This window comes from Temnothorax longispinosus, chromosome 7 (assembly GCF_030848805.1).
Source record: "Temnothorax longispinosus isolate EJ_2023e chromosome 7, Tlon_JGU_v1, whole genome shotgun sequence".
In the NCBI taxonomy this organism is placed as follows: Eukaryota; Metazoa; Arthropoda; class Insecta; order Hymenoptera; family Formicidae; genus Temnothorax; species Temnothorax longispinosus.
The window spans coordinates 12381870-12399546 of record NC_092364.1 but is presented as its reverse complement, the minus strand read 5'-3'; the positions used below and the strand labels follow the sequence as shown (position 1 = coordinate 12399546).

General features: G+C 41.8%; 1 pseudogene; it reads left to right on the top strand.

Annotated features, from left to right (window-relative positions):
- The first annotated feature begins 806 nt into the window (after window positions 1-806).
- On the top strand, window positions 807-17247 carry LOC139816984 (sorting nexin-4-like; annotated as a pseudogene).
- The last annotated feature ends 430 nt before the right edge of the window (window positions 17248-17677 follow it).

Here is a 17677-nt window from a genome sequence, read left to right as displayed (position 1 = left end):
GCGACGCGACGATTTGCGAATACTCGAGATGTTGAGATCTCATATAACGAGTGAACGGATCAAGTTTTAAGTAGGCTTGATCGATAGCTTGGGTCGATTTGGGGGGGGGGGGTTCTCTTATATTATTCCGTTACGTGCCCTACGAGCCCTACGAGCGGAGATATTGCGACGCAAAGTCGAAATGTGAAAATTTTTTATTAAGATACTCCTCCTAACGCCGACGTTTCTCATGGCATGCCAAAATAAATAATGTAACGATACACGATAATAACGTACCTACGATAATTCTTTCGCGTAAACAGGATTTTGTAGTAACTTACGATAATTCACTCCGCGATATACTGAATTTGAATTGCTTCGTGCTTATCTGGAGATTTCGTATCCCTGCATCGTGTTACCAGCACCGCTACCAGAAAAGAAGGTTTTCTACGCTTGGCAGAAAGTGACGACTGACACGTTCGATCCCGACTTCGTTGATCGCAGAAGAGCTGGACTTGAGGTACGTTTCCGATTTGCAATTATAACAGTATCGTGCGATGAATGTTGTATACTAGGAAAGTCATAGTAGAAAATATTTCTGCGCACAGAATTTCCTTATAAGAGTTGCATCGCATCCTATATTTTCCTATCGCATCGCATCCTATAGCAGAAGGACGGTTGGAGAGAAAGTGTTAAAGAAACAGGGTAATTTTTATCTCAACATCTCGGGTACTCGCAACCCGTCGCGTCGCGTAAAAGAGTCATGGTCGGTCTCGCTCCGCGTGTACTTGGCACGAGACACTACCGTGTCTCTTGATTTTTTACGCATGATAGAAAAGATCATAGAAACATTAAGTTAAAGATTAAGAAATATCTTAGATAATCATATTTATTATTTTTTGCATAGGGTATTTGCAGATCGCCGAATCGAAACTGAAAGCACTTAGCGTAGCGGTACGACTAAGAAAGCCGGACAAACGGTTCAAAACTATAAAACATTATGGAATTGAGCTGCAGGTATGCTACGAATTAAAATTATTGTAAAAAGTACATAAAGGCTCGTTTGGATAAATCAATAAGTAAAAAGGAGGCACAATAAGAGCCAAGCGCAGTAATTAATGTGCAATATAAATGTTAGAGTGTCGATGTTTAACGCAATCAAATTAGATAAAATATAAACAAATTGCGCTGAAGATGACTAACTAAAAAAAAGTCGAAACGTTCGCTAATCTTATAATGTAATGACTAAGAATATATAATATTGCGCAAGAATTACTGCGCTTGGTTTTTTTATTGCCTCCTTTTTACTTAACAAATTAAAATGTTATCTTCGTAACATTATGTTTTATTTTAACAAAATAGATTTTTTATTGACCAGCGATCTTTGAGAATTTGTTCGCCCATATTAATAATATTTTAATTATGATGCAAGTATTGTCGGTGTGCCTTCAAATAATTATTTTTGCAGAATAACTTGTGCAATCTCTTGCGAATGCGCGCACGACTCGTTGAAAAGCAGCACAGTCTGTACAAGTTGCACAAGTTGTACACAAATTATGGACGTGTCTTCAGCGAATGGAGTGCCATAGAGAAAGGAATGGGCGACGAACTGCAGGTATTTCTTATTATAAAAAGTAACACCGTAATCGTGCCGATAATAAACCGAGAAACATCAATTTTATTTGCTAACGTCGAAAAATAGATAGAAAGAGCAACGCGATTTGATAAAATAAAAAGAAAAAAAAAGAAATGCAGTTTAAGTTTGCAAAACACAGCATTACAGCTTGTTTTCTTAGAAATCGGGACACTACTTGGACTCGTTAGCGGCGACGATAGATACCAAGATACTACGCTTGAGGAAAAAGAGCTCATAGCTAATCAGCTGAAGGAATGGCTGTTCGGTGCGTCAGCGTTGCAGGCTGTAGTTAGACGCAGAGAAGCTCTGCAATTGGCTAAGAACGAAGCGCACGATGCCTTGACTGCCGCGTTTGAACAGAAAGACAAAGTCATGCAAGGTACGTAATAAGATCCAAAAGTTTCTAGCCTAATATTAATTTTTCTATACCACCAAAAAGTATTCTGAATTTTTGTCCTTATTGAAATCCGATTTTTATGAAAATACATAGTTATTTGTGTAACAAGTGCGGGAAGTTGAGAATTGGACACGAGTGCGGAGTGGACGCACGAGCCGAAAGCGAGTGCAATCACCCGCACGAGTGTCCAATTCTCAACCCGCATGTGTTACACACACTATTTTATATCACAAGTGCGTCTAAAGTTTAAAGGACTTGCGGGAGGCGAGGGGGGGCGAAGCCCCCCCGAGTTGAGAGAAATGGGCACATACGGGGGGGTTCGGGGGGGCAAAACCCCCCCGAGTCGAATGTGGAGCGCAGGCGGGGAGGGAGGCGCGGGGGGGGGGGAGGGGCGGAGCCCTGTAATAAACGTTGCTTATGATAAAAGCAACGTTTATTACAGGAGCAAACATAATGTAATAAGAAAGGTGAAACAACATTACGTATGCGCAGTAGTCCAATGTCTTGACCAATAAGAATTGGGTCAAAATGCTCGTAGGCTCGAAGCGTTTCCGTTTCGCAGGGGGGGGGGTTTGGATTTTCCCTCGAGTGAGGGAGTATAGGTGCCTTTTGTCTGTTGACAACCTAGCACAAACGATGTAAACCGTTCCTATTAGGAATATGGGAACAAATGCTACGAGCATGCTATATTATCTTGCCTGTTCCCTTAAGGAATTTAAAAACAAAATAAAGCAAGTTCCAATTTTTGTTCTTGATCATGCTATAAATATCAATTTCCGCGAGGTAACCCACGGCTCTAAGATCTTCGTCTAATTTGATCCTAAGATTGTCGTATTTATGACACTGTAACAAAACATGCCTTAAGTCCTCGCGTTCATATCCGCATTCGCATCGCTGAGTATCGACATAATTCTTCTTGAATAATGACGCGCCCAAATTGTAGTGGTTCGCTCTAATCCTATTGATGAGGGTCACAAAATATCTTTCTGCGTTTATCTTGCTGAACCACGGCTTGCGGGCCTTCTCATCGTAAAATTTAGTAAAGTAAAAAATTCCCTTGTAGGTTGAGTCCCGCTTTATAGCATCTTGAGTAGCCTGCCAAGTTTCTTCTCTTGCAATCGTCACAAGGTCCCCAATCGGGACCTCGATGCTCGCATCCGGAGGCTCCTGCTGTGCCGCCTCCCTGGCCAAACTATCCGCCTGCTCGTTCCCGGCAATACCGATATGGGAGGGGATCCAAACAAGTACGATCCTCATGTTTAATTTCCTCTCGAGAGAATAAATGAGCAGTCTAGTTTCTACCGCATATTTACTCTTCTGCACTGATAAGAGATTATTTCGGATAGCAGAAAGGGCAGATTTGCAGTCCGACATGACTACAATATGTTTGTCTCTTTTCTCTCGCATAACTTTCATGAGTTTCAACGAGGCATTGATAGCAAAAATCTCCGCGGTGAACAATGAGCACAATTTAGACATACTAATCTTATACGCAGTATCCTGTCCATCAATAACAATGCTCGCGCCCGTGGCAGGCCATTCGGGATTATGCGAACCATCCGTGAATACAATCTCCGCCTTGCTGTTCAACTGGTATTTCGTAATAATATCCTTTATCATAGTTTCGTCGGAATATTTGTTATCTGCTTTCCTAATCAGCCCAAAGGAGAAGTCAACCGTGGGGATGAAAGTGTGTGCCCCAAACTTGCCCCGGAATATTTCGTGTTTTTTCGGTGGACCAATGAGAGGCCTGGAGAAAACACACCTCCTCCAGACTCTACGACATCAGGGACATCACATATGTAGGTTGGCGAAAGCGTACGCGAACCTCGCTGTCATAGGCTCTCTGCATTCTATCGCATAATCCGTCCAAGTTATAAGCGATGGCTTTGTATACAAAATTCCTGGCGAGCATCTCTGCCCGATCACAAAGCTTTCTGACCTTCGCCTCAGCAACAATGACATTGTTCGGGGTGCTGTTTCGGTAACCCAGTGCCGTCCTGATGCCCTTATATTGTGTTCTTTCAAGTTTTAGAATGGAATTGGCATCCCTAGGATGATAAACAAAACTCCCATAATCCGTAATCAAACGTACAAGGCTTTTGTAAAGCATTAGCGCAGTGTTGACCTCCAGTCCTTTTGAAATTCTGCTTAAATAACATATAACGGCGTTCGCTCTGTCCACTTTGCCCCTCACCTCTCGAATTTAATGTGAAAATTTTAATCCATTGTCGATCCATATTCCCAGAAATGTTGATTCCTCACTGTTGAAGACCTCGCAGCCCTGAATGGATATACTCTGGGTCTTATTGTATAGACCGTACTTATTGAACTCGACGAGGACAGTCTTCTGAGGCTCCAAATCAAGATCAATATTGTGCAATCTTTCTGCAACCAAATTAATAGCGCGCTGGAGCAATTCTCGATTACGTTGTCTATTCGGTCCACGTACATATAGTCCGATGTCATCGGCAAATTCACACGAATATGCACCCTCAGGTAGACCAGAACACAGTCTCCTCGTGTAAAGCGAGTACAAAGCCGGATTCAGAACAGCGCCCTGCGGGAGTCCCACATAATCAAGACGTTCCACGAATTCCTGTGAATTAACAATAAAACAAACGAGTCTCCGGTATAGCCATTTACAAATGAACCTGACTATACCCGTGGGACAATCGAGCGCAACCAAAGTCTCAATCATGATGCGAAAGTCCATGTTATCGTAAGCAGATGACACGTCGAGAAACGCAGCAAGCGTGTACTCACCAAAACACAAGGAAGCACGAATGTCCGATACTATCTTGACCAGATTGTCCGAACAGGATCTACCTCTGCGGAAACCGTTCTGGGATGGACTAAATTTGTTTTCACTCTCCGCCCACCATGTGAGGCGCTCATTAATCATGCGTTCGCATAATTTGCCTACGCAAGAGGACAACGATATCGGACGGACCTTCTCCTTGCCAGGCTTATCTATAAATACGACTTGATAGTGCAGCCATTCCTCGGGTAATGAATCTGAATGCCATATACAATTAAACAGCTCCAGCAGACAAGTAAGAGCCGACTCAGGAAGCTCCTTAATCATCCCATACTCAATGCCATCGAGGCCCGGGGCAGAGTTCTTCTTAATCATTGAGATAGTGTTATACTTGGGATGGCCGGGGTAACTTATTAACAACACTATACGTAATTAAATACTCGTTCTTTATTCGGACGTTCACTGCTCGCTGTCTCGTGTGTTAATGCTTCCGTCCGTTACTCTAGCAACGCCATCTCACGCTTACTCGCTCACATACATTTTAGGGCTTATACATATGTAACAGATAGCTATATCCAATTCCGGTCTCTGGAACGAGGAACTCAGTGGAGAATCATCCTGATGAATGTTAGGCGGGAGTGATGGATCCGCCCCGACAAAAGGGTGGGCAAGCTTGTCGATAGATTCTTTAATTACCTCTTCTCTGTTCTTGGTACTCCAGCAGTTCCATCGGACATTATTTTTAGCATTTTTGAAAATCCTGATGATTTCCAAACATAGGTTAAACTGGTAAAGCGATTAATTCCAGCGCAGAATTTTTCAAAGCATTTTTTTTTTAAGTGAAACTTCTTTAGGCACGGTAGTAAGTTCGATTCGCGACACGAAAAAGTGTAACGGAAGTGAAACTTCTTTGGTACGGTAGTAAGTTCGATTGTGCGACACAAAAAGTGTAACGAAAATTTGACCAATAGACGTACGGCGTTGGCGAAACGGTTCTTCTTCTGGCACGGTAGTAAGTTCGATTATGCGACACAAAAAGTGTAACGAAAATTCGACCAATAAGCGTACGAAATAAAACTTCTTTGGTACGGTATAATAGTAAGTTCGATTATGCGACACGAAAAAACGTCACAAAATAGTGTCACGAAAATTTGACCAACAGGCGTACAAAGTGAAACTTCTTTTGGATCGGTAAGTAAATTCGATTTTGCGACTCGAAAGCCAGAACTGCGTGTAACACTATATTTTCGAGTTGCGGGCGGCTTGGAGTGACTACCCTGGCGGAAATATTTCTACAAAATTTAAAAAACTATAAAATATAATTGCCAGAATCTATTAAATTCTACATGAATTTAAGAAGTACTACAAAATCCTACATGAAAATGCTAGAATTGGAACACTTTTGTAAATTTTTGTAGTATTCTACAAGTAAGTAGATGTTTTAATTTTTTAAGATTTTGTTTCTTCTTAAATTTTTAAAATTTGTAGATTTTTGTACTATTTTTTATAAATTGTAGTTTTTTATAAAATACTATTTGCAATAATTTCTTGATTTGAGAACATTGTAATTTGTGGTACTATTTCGTAGATATTTCTACAAAAAAATAACTATTTCTACAAAAAATTAAATATTTCAACAAAAATGTACAAACTATTTCTAGTTAAATTTTGTAGTTATTCATAGAAATTTTTTCCGCCAGGGTAATTCCGTTGCATTGTTTTTGTATTAATTTCAGAAAAGTTATGGCAAAGCTTTGCCTTCAGAAGTTTCACTTCTAACGCGCGTGGCGACCACGCGTTCATTTTTTTTTTTAAGAGCAACAGTCTTCCTAATTACCGCACACATGCGTTTATAGTTCACCCATGAGTTAATAGTTTTGTTCCGTTTAAACGTAGAAAAAGCCTTTTTCTTGTCCCGGATGGCCTTGTCGCACTCCGCATCCCACCATCTATGCTGAACTTTACGTTTAACTGTTCCGGCTTCAGGTGACTTTGGTTTCTTCTTTCTGCCAGATGCAAGATCGACCGATGTTCTAAGAATCTCAATAAATTATGTGTCGGTGTCCCCGGAGAAAGAATCTATATGCGGCAGAAGTTCCGTCTTAACCTTATCATCGACGAGACTGTGAAACGTTAGCCAATCCGTTTTCTTTGATGAAATTCTGTTGGTAATCTTTCTGTAGGGTAGGACGTCACCATCTAAAGTAAAGGCAATAGGGTAGTGATCACTATCCCAAGTTTCTTCTAGTTGTGTATATTCAATATGGTCCATGACACCAACCGTGCCGAACGCCAGGTCAATATTGCTGTCCTCGACAGCTCCCGCTGTCCTCGAAGGCCAACCCTTGATTTAGTGTCCGTATTGACGGATAAAAAACCCATATCTAGCATCGTATCATGCAGTGCCTCACCATCCTGCGAAGTGAGATCGCAGTTCCAGGCGGAATTGTGGGCGTTAAAATCACCCAATATAATCGAGTCCGCAGTACAAGGGACTCGGCTTGCCACCCATCTGATATCAGGCGCTGTAACGGCTTCACGTGGGTGTCTGTACACCGCCAGAATATTGTAGTTGCTCTCCAAGTTTCTAGTTTTAATACCAACAATATCGTACCCGAAAGGAGCATTTTCCGGGAATGGTAGAACATCAAATTTGATGCCTTTCCGAACAGAAATCGAAGCGCCGCCGCTATTCAGCAAATTTTTACTTTGTACTGTTTTATGGCCTGAAAAATATATTCGATTATTTTCTGTACGTTTAGTCTCGGTCAGAATAACGATATCATAATCCATAACTCGTTTGGATAATTCATTTTCACTAGTCCCATATCCTCGACAGTTTCATAATAAGAGATTGAAGGCTATGTCGAAGCGAGAGGCCTAGACCTCTCGTCATTAATAGATTCTGACCGATCACCTATTTCATAAGATTCTCTCGTATCAAAAAACTCATTCAGAGAGAGCTCACCCCATCACTCAGACGATCCATCAATTCCCGAAATTGAAAAAAAATAGGCCATATATCTCTCATTCCTCTCATAAAGTCTTGCGACACCTGTGATGTAAGTCCCTCCGACGGATTCTCCCCCGTCGTCCGAGCCGTAATAGATCTCGACCAGGCGGCTCCGTTCCTGGCCGATGCTAACATAATACCTTGTTTTTCCTTATTAATTTCTCCCGCATGTAAATCAAACTGCTTATAATGCTCTTGACTAGATCTATCCGGAGGATCCCGGAGCTTCCTGCGACCGAAATCCGTCAAGCGCCTAACGGGCTCAGAGGGACGGGACAGAGTCACCTCCGCAGCACGTCGATTACCCTGATTATCGTTATGGCAACTTCGAGCCGTCTCAGCATAGGACGTCGTCCTCGGGGAAGGTAACCTCGGCCAAAGTCCCACATCCGTCCGATTCTCAGTCGAAGAGGCAGGAGGGCGATCACCCCCCTCCACAATATGTCTAACGCTGAAAAAAGATACGTTCTTTTGAGCCATTACTACATTAATTTGCTTATTTTTTTCAAAAACTGGACAGTTTCTGAAAGTAGATTTATGGGGGTCGCCACAGTTACGGCACTTAATGGGCCTCTTGCATTGACCGTGCGATTTTTCTCCACATACTATGCAATAAGTTTCACTTTTACAAGATATTTTTGTATGACCAAACCTGTAACAATTAAAGCACTGTCTGGTCTGCGGTACAAATGCCCTAACTTTCAAGCCCACATTATTATTGAAAATCTTCAGGTCTCTAATGCCACACCTTTAAAAGTAACAATTATATTGTCCGTTTCCAATAATATAGTTTTCTTTTCCGTGTTATCCCATTTACGTCGGTACATTCGTTCCAAACCGATGATACTCGATCTACCCTGTATTACCGACCATAGATCTTTGACGAATGAGGACCAATCCGCAATAACTCCCCTATGAATCATGGAACGTTGCTCCACAAAGGCTCTTAATTTATTCGGGATTTTTTCTATTGCTTCCAAAGCCAGGTTGGCCTCCAAATAATCAAGGAATTCCGCCTCAGCAGTAAAGTGATTCAGCATCTCGACGGCGGTCGGGCAGATCCGAATATTCGTCAAGCACATCCATATTTTTAGTTTTTCATATTTAAGTTTTTCCCCTTTTTTGCAGAAGTTTGATCAAGGGGTAATTTAATAGTAAATCTTCGCTTTCCCGAGAAAGCTGTTGTCGTATCTAGTAACCGTAGGGCGTGACTGTTGTTGTGTACTTTTCTTTAGGTTACCATCGTAAACAGAGTATATCTCTCTGTCTTTATCAATACCGTTAGTCACTCCGATTCACGTGATCGGACGTCGCAAACATTCTCCTTGCTACTGGAATCAATATGCGTAGATACTGAAGAAAGCAACATCGGTGAAATACCACTACTTTCATCGTTTCCTTACTTACTCGGTTAAGCGGAGCGCGTGCCCCGAGGGCTTCGTGCCCCGGCGGTCACGGTGTTCTAGAGCCAAGCGTGTCAGAATGGCGTGAGGCCTCGCGGCCGACCGCCGTTAATACTCCCGCGTGATCCGATCAGCTTTCTTAGAACTATTTATCGCGGCAGCTTTCTTTATCAAAAATTTGCTAGCGCGGGTGTCAGGATTATATTCTACACTATTCTCCTCTATCTCGCCATATCGTCGACTATAGATTCCTTATGATGTAAGGGGATATCTTTTCCCTTATTAGTCTTCTCACCCCTCTGCCCGTCGGGAAGTGAATTCCTTCGTCGGCTCGTAGTTTGTTCCTCAACGTCCATCGTAGAGTCTCCTTCCATAAATTTCTGAAAGGCCGTATCAAATTGTTGTTCCGTAACATCGACTCTCTTTCGTTTATATGTATTTCCGGATGTCTCGTCTTCGGGAGCTCGCGGGTTACCGGGCTTCAACAAGGGATCTAAAGGATCCGCCATGCAAACACTTCTAATATATCGAAAAGATTTTTAATAACTCCCCCTCCGAGAGGGGAGCGTAGAAGCAACAAACAAAATAAGCGGCCTCAAAAAGAAAGCCAGTCAGGCACTAGAAGCAAACTATATCAAGCACTAAAGCAAGGCAGGATAGGTTCAAAGTTCTACTCGGGACAGGAACGGAAACATGTCCGACTACCGTGGCTGCTCGAACCGAACTCCTCCGTTTCGCAGTTGCCTTTGCAGGTTAGGTTTCGCTCGTAGCTCGAGGGAACGGTGCCGGCACGGGCTTCCCGATGATCCGCGTTTCGTTCCCAGAAGACGCGATCCCGACGACGGACGGCTTATATATCGATCGTCCTGGCGTGCGAATCCGCGCGACACACATGCACACACATACACACCCGCTACGCGACTCCTCGACGATTTCGGGTACACGAGAAATTTTACATTGAGTCGGTATCGGTTTCTGGCGTTTCTGGTATAATGTTTTTAATTTTTTTTAGTAACTTGTTGCAAATTCTTTTTTATTTTTTGTTACTTTTGTTGAAAGTTGCAAGAAAAAGAAAGAGAGAGAGAGAAATTGTGTAGAAGCAACCATCTGTTGCATTTGCGTTGCAGTAGGTCAGGCCGCGCGTTTTGCGTAGGCCGGTGTGAATGCGCGCAATAGGCGCCGACCGCGTTGCGTCCCAGGCGGCCCGGCGTAGGGCGTTCGTGCGCGTGCGTGAGCATGTTGGGAGGGGCGCGCAGCCCGGGCGAGCGAGCATTCGTCTTCCGACCGTCTAACAGTACACACCCATTGTATTTCTTTTCAAATAACTTAATTGCGTCATTCCTTTCGAAGTGAACATTATAATCGAGTCGTGAACTGATTGAGATCTGTTTCTCGGTGTGAAACTACCAACATATCTGTTTATCGTTTATGCGGCGGATTCGAAAGGCGACGATCATCGCAGAACGAACACGAGCCTTGTTGGAATGTTCTGGCAACGCTTCCAGACACGAGAAAAGCAGCCATTTTGGAACCTTTGGGAAAATCATTCTGAACTGAGACTAGAAGCCATAAATGAACCTTCGAGACATCTGTTCTTCGATTAATCATTGCGACGTGTAACAATTACCGTAACGTCATATAAGGTAACCGCTTTTGATATGTACGAGAGAGAACATTAGACACCCGTCTAATATTTTACAAAGAATCTCCCGATTCTTTAACGTTAGAACCCCGTCTAACTTTTCACAAAGAATCTCCCGATTCTTTAACGTTAGAACCCCGTCTAACTTTTCACAAAGAATCTCCCGATTCTTTAACAATAGTATTTCTCTCTCTTTGATAGTTGTGCACAATTTACTTCGAGTCAATTAATATCGATGAGCTCATTTAACTTTTATATACATTATTCAGTTTGTCGATTGCAACCAATTCTTCTTATAGATAACATGTAAATATTTTCTTTACTTGCGTGCGTTTGAGAAAGTTTGATCAAAACGAAACTTTTATATATTTGAATTCAGATAACACTAACATACATGCGTATATGTGTCGCTCTCATGAATCAGTAATAATAACGGGAATGGCGATAATATATTACATTGGCTTGCGTGTCGATAACTTCTCTTGAAATATTTCTTTGTTTTATAACCGTGAACGTTTTGCGAATTAATATTATTATCATAATACGTTTCTTTAACAATAACGTTTTGAGTTTTGTAATTCAAAGTTTGATTTATTTAAGCGTTTTTTTGTGTAAATATTATTATCATTAACTTGCGTGCGTTTCCTTTCTTTTCAAGAAAGATATTAATTAATTGTAGACAAATTATTGCAGGAAATATTTGAATTCTCTAACCGAGAATTAGTGTGTCAATCAAGGATTATTTATTTGATATCTTTTACGAATCATTGAGCTTCCAAGTTCTAATTTTCTTTCATTATCTTGATCGTTATTAGTAGATTTAATCCTAGCAGATTAAAGAACATTATTTTTTTAAACATAACCATTTACGAGCAGTTAAATTGACACACTGATTCCATGCATTTATTGCTTTATTTGATTTAAACTATTGTTTGCTGTATATTTCTTCATATATATTATGTATTGTGTATTCAAATTGAAACGATTTCCTTTTCTTGATAGAAATTAAAACTGTTGATGCTTGATTACTTTATTTCAATGAGATCAGATAATTCAAGATACGTCTCACTTTCACATAAGTGTCGCATTACCATACAAGGTACATTTTCGTCTAAATAATTATTGTAAGATAGAGACGTTTATATATATATATATATATATATATATATATATATAAACTATCTCTTTTTGGTTACAAGAAGTTCAGCTGTATTAAAAACAATGTCAATAATAAACCAATTAATCGGAATGGATCCCTTTCTTGATATTGTATATATATATATATATATATATATATATATACAATATCAAGAAAGGGATCCATTCCGATTAATTGGTTTATTATTGACATTGTTTTTAATACAGCTGAACTTCTTGTAACCAAAAAGAGATAGTTTTTATGTCATATATGCATGTATTACACTTAATTCAAACTGCGTTTAGCTATTCTGTTGTACGAATACTGGTAAGGTTTTGTGGCAGTTTTCCTTACCCTTGCAACAAATGTTGGTATTCATTGAATTTCTGCCATTTAAAAGTTTCTTTCAATAAATAAATCACGGTACACAATTTCTCTTTCCATACACGGTTTCGTTATATTTGTTCTTTCCTCATCTAAATCACGAGGCCAGGCTCGTGCGCGAGCTTGTTTCAAACAACTTTACTTGTATGTTCACAATGACTTTACTATGTACGTTTCAGTTATTTGGGAAGGTTATGTCTGAGTAACGCTGTGGCAATTTGCGAGTGTTTCTGCGCACCGCGAGATATCGTTAAGATCATGTGAGAAATAAGAGGACTCTAGTGGAAAAGACATACAGAATGATTGGGGAATAAGGTGAGTGTTGGCAATAGTCGTGCGGGAATGATTCCCGAACTCATTCCCGCACCGCTTTGAGTGGGGGAAATCTCGAGTGTGGAATTGGCTATTTGTCGCACAGATGACGCGCGCGGAATGGGCCACTTTCCACGCACGTGTGATATAAATAACTTTTATATGCGTAAACTCTGCACCCGGGAATTTTCATCTTACGGCACTTGTTACACAAATAACTATTATGCAACACGTGCATGGAAAGTGCCCCATTACGCACGCTACGCGTGCGTGATAGACCACTAAAATAGGGTCGTGTAAGCCGTGCGTAAATCGCCTTCGGCTCGTGCGTAAACTCCGCACCCGGGAATTTTCATCTTACGGCACTTGTTACACAAAAATATTATCGGTGATGAAGAAGTGATCTTTCCGCTTAAGTTAAACTATTTTAACGACAAAAATTTAAAATATCTTTTTAATGGTATAGAAAAATTAATTTATCGTTCTAAAAAAATGTATTAAAATAAAGTGATTACATTAAAAAAATCATGCGTGTGGTCGCCACGCGCGTTAAAAGTGAAACTTCTGAAGGCAAGGCTTTGCCATAACTTTTCTGAAATTAATACAAAAACAACGGAATTAGTCACTCCAAGCCGCCCGCAACTCGAAAATATAGTGTTATACGCAGTTCTCACTATATCTGTTTTGCCAGTGCCGTACGCCTGATCGAATTTTCGTGACGCGTTTTCGAGTCGCAAAATCGAATTTACTTACCGATCCAAAAGGAGTTTCACTTTGTACGCCTGTTGGTCGAATTTTCGTGACACTATTTCGTGACGTTTTTTCGTGTCGCACAATCGAACTTACTACCGTACCAATTAAAGAAGTTTCATTTCGTACGCCAATTGGTCGAAAATTTTTGTTACACTTTTCGTGTCGCATAATCGAACTTACTACCGTGCCAGAAGAAGAACCGTCTCGCCAACGTCGTACGCCTATTGGTCAAATTTTCGTTACACTTTTCGTGTCGCACAATCGAACTTACTACCATACCAAAGAAGTTTAATTTCGTACGCCTATTGGTCGAATTTTCGTTACACTTTTCGTGTCGCATAATCGAACTTACTACCGTGCCAGAAGAAGAACCGTCTCGCCAACGCCGTACGCCTATTGGTCGAATTTTCGTTACATTTTCCGTGTCGCACAATCGAACTTACTACCGTACCAAAGAAGTTTCATTTCGTACGCCTATTGGTCGAATTTTCGTTACACTTTCCGTGTCGCACAATCGAACTTACTACCGTACCAAAGAAGTTTCATTTCGTACGCCTATTGGTCGAATTTTCGTTACACTTTCCGTGTCGCACAATCGAACTTACTACCGTACCAAAGAAGTTTCATTTCGTACGCCTATTGATCGAATTTTCGTTACACTTTCCGTGTCGCATAATCGAACTTACTACCGTGCCAGAAGAAGAACCGTCTCGCCAACGCCGTACGCCTATTGGTCAAATTTTCGTTACACTTTTTGTGTCGCACAATCGAACGTACTACCGTATCAAAGAAGTTTCACTTCCGTTACACTTTTTCGTGTCGCGAATCGAATTCACTACCGTGCCTAAAGAAGTTTCACTTCAAAAATGATTTTATTTATCCTTGGGCCAGAAACTTTTGGACTTTACTATACGCATTAGAATAACTGCGTTCGAAATATAACGTTTGAATTTGATTTGGTTACATATATTCTCGGGAATGCAAAACTCTGTTTTCAAGGTAAGGCTGGTCTGATGTCGCGCTTATTTGGCTCTGCGGACACTGAGGAGGTTCGCGAATTGAAAATCTTTTAGCTGGAGCAGCAAATTGCACAGCACGACGAAACTGTGAAGCAAGTGGATGAAGATTTGAAGTAAAACCACGTTTCTAGACATCATCTTAATCGATATCCGATGATAACGTTAATAATTTTGATAAATCACCGTATAGGTCGTTCTCCATTAAAGCCATGATGGACATTGAGAGGTTCCAGTATCAAAAAGTCGTTGATCTGAAAGAAACTTTGGCAGCTTATTGCGTTCTGCAATTTAAATTAGCTAGGAAGGTCGATATATTAAATTTTATATTTTACGGTATTCGTGTTTTGCGATGTTTCTTGACGATAACATTATTCTTCGTTGTTACTACAGGGTCTCCAAGTTTGGCAGCACATCAAAGGTTGTCTCGAAAATATACCGTGAAAAGTTTACGACACTTCACGAAACAGACTGTCACAGAACAATAATCGTCTTCACGTTTCTTATACACGATATACATTCCTGTATCTGTAAGCTCTCACTCATGCCATACGCTTATCACGTGGATGTATATGATTGTTACTATTTAAAATATCAGACTATAAGGAATATTATATGTATATATGTATGTATAATTCATGTTGAATATATATATAATATATATATATTCCGACATATATAAATATGTCGGAACACTATTTAAATATTTAGTAGTAAAGAACTATTAGTAGTAAAGATCTATTAAGAAACGTTTGAACAAAAATTTTTTTGAAACCATGATTTAAAAAACGTATTTTTTACATAATAAATGGTACATGCATAAAGCTTCTAGAACATTTTCATGCATGTCTTAAAGACGTCATAAACACGTTCAAAAGACGTAAAAAGTAGGAATTTTAAATGTCTTTATCTAAAATGTCTTTATCATTAAAACAAAACGTTATTTTAAACGTATTTTATCGGAAAAGAAACGTTCCATCGAACGTTTTTCAAATGGACATTTTTACTCATAAGAAACGTTTTTAGAAATTGGTTATAAAACGTTTCGGAAAAACGCTTATAAAACATTTCCGAAACGTATATGTGCTACCTGGGCGCTTACGCGAAAGATCGTACTTAATCGTGTACACCAAATTATGATACATGAATCGTATGACTTATAAAATTTGCTATATGCAAATGACGATAGATGTAATTATCGTGATGTAATTTTTTATACACTGCCCTTCCATCGTTTGAGAGATAGACACATTAATTTCATTTTCCACAATTAAATCTAATTACTTTCATGTAGAATTATATTTGTTTTCGAATAATATCCATTATTGAAAATCGATATGCGCGACAAAAGCTCTTGTATATCATTATGTTATTATATATATTTCTATCCATATATTTTCAGTATTATTGTTACATTAGAAAAATTATTGGTATTTAGGATACGAATCTTTTTCCGTTAGTCTGTAAGTTTCATGATTAAAAAGATCATGTCGTATTATATCTCAATTGCGCGAATCTCAAATATGTTTTGTAAAAATTATGCATAATTGTTACGTACGGAAATTTTATACTAAATTTCGGACGACACGTTGAAAATTCGAACGCTTAGACAACGCACGCTAGCCTCGGAGTTCCGAGGGTACGCTCAGTTTCCTGATGTAAATGTTTATCTTATCGGACGACTCTTGGAGGGCTGCGGGCCAGATGGGGCCCAAAACTACGCTTCTAGAATGTTCTAAAAGCTTCTAGAATACCTCCCCCCTTAAGACGCGTAGGAAAAAGGCGGGAATCTCGCGCGGGAGATTCTGGTCTTTTTCGGGTAGGTATAAATAGGGCGTTGTAGTAACGTGAGTTGTAGTCACTAACGCTAAACAGCGGATTCACGTTCTGGAGATCCGGATTCGATCCCAGGCAGGTATCACAAATCCTGCGGGGGTTTTTCTCGGGGACCTGGGGCGGGGATCTGGTGGAAGGCGGCGGTGGCTACCGGGTGCACGTGTCCTCGGAATTTTCGGGGCACGTCACCAAGTCAAACCTCCCTCCCAATAGGGAACTCACCCTCCACGACCACCGCTTTTCCAGGTGGATGTGTGGAGGAAAGAGGGGGTATCGGCGATGCCGTGTGAGGTTGCTAGATCCTCCATCAGGCGTCTCCCCAGGTGGCGGATCGGGAAATGCCTCCCAGATATGGGTGGTACCGAGGAAATGAAATACTCGGGGCGGACCAAAATCTAGCACTGATAAAAGGCAGCAGTTTCATCAGAATCAGGCTGTAGCGCGTGAGCGGTAGAGTACTGAACACCAGAAGGCGTCTAGCAACAGTGAGCGAACCCGTCTTCTGCACTGTGGTATAGAAAAGGAACGGAACCCTTACTACACTATTTTTTCCAAAACATCTTGTGACGTGACATTTGTCGCGTCCGCCGCCCAGGCGATAGCTCGGCCGAGGGGAAGGTCAGGGATGGCGCCTCGACTCGGGTCGAGGAAGGGCTACCCGCATTAACTAACCTTTTTTGAGAAACATTCCGTAGGGATGACAGGTGGTGCCGGAGCGTGGGATCACGACCAGATGTAACGACGATAGTCGCGACGAGGGAGAAACGGGCGCTCGGAGGACGCACGACGGAGTGGTCGGCCGACGGGCGGGCCACCGGGACCTGCCGCTGGAAAAGCGCCGGGAATGCCTCGCACAGCGTAACACGGCCCCGCCGCAGCATGAACACGGGTGCGCTACCGCGACTGCAGCGCGGGTGGACGACCCACACACTCACCCGACGGCGCCCCAAGGGCCGAGCGGCGCCGCCACGGTCTGATCAGCCGGGCGGAAAACCGCGAGGGGCTCGCGCGCAACCAGCAGCCAAGTCAAATGTGCCGCGGGAAAATGGCGGAAATCGTCTACAACGTCGCGAACAGGGCGACGCACACAACCAATCGGCGGGGCGGAAGAACTGCGAGCTTGAGGGCGCAAGTGCGGGGGTCCGGCGTGGTCCCGCCGAACCGACCGCTCCTCACTGTCGATCTAGCCGCGGACGAGGAGCCACCCCTGGAGGAGCGCCCCGACGCCGCCGAGCAGCAGCGAGCAGCCGAATTGTAAGATCTCCACTCCGGTGCTGCCTATTCATTGAGGGCTCGATCTCGGTCGCGACGCGGTGCCAGAAAGGCGTATATCGAGTAGATTACCGTGTGAATCGGCCTGATTACGTGTCGTACTTGTCGGGATCGCGGGCACGTGGCCGGCCGAGA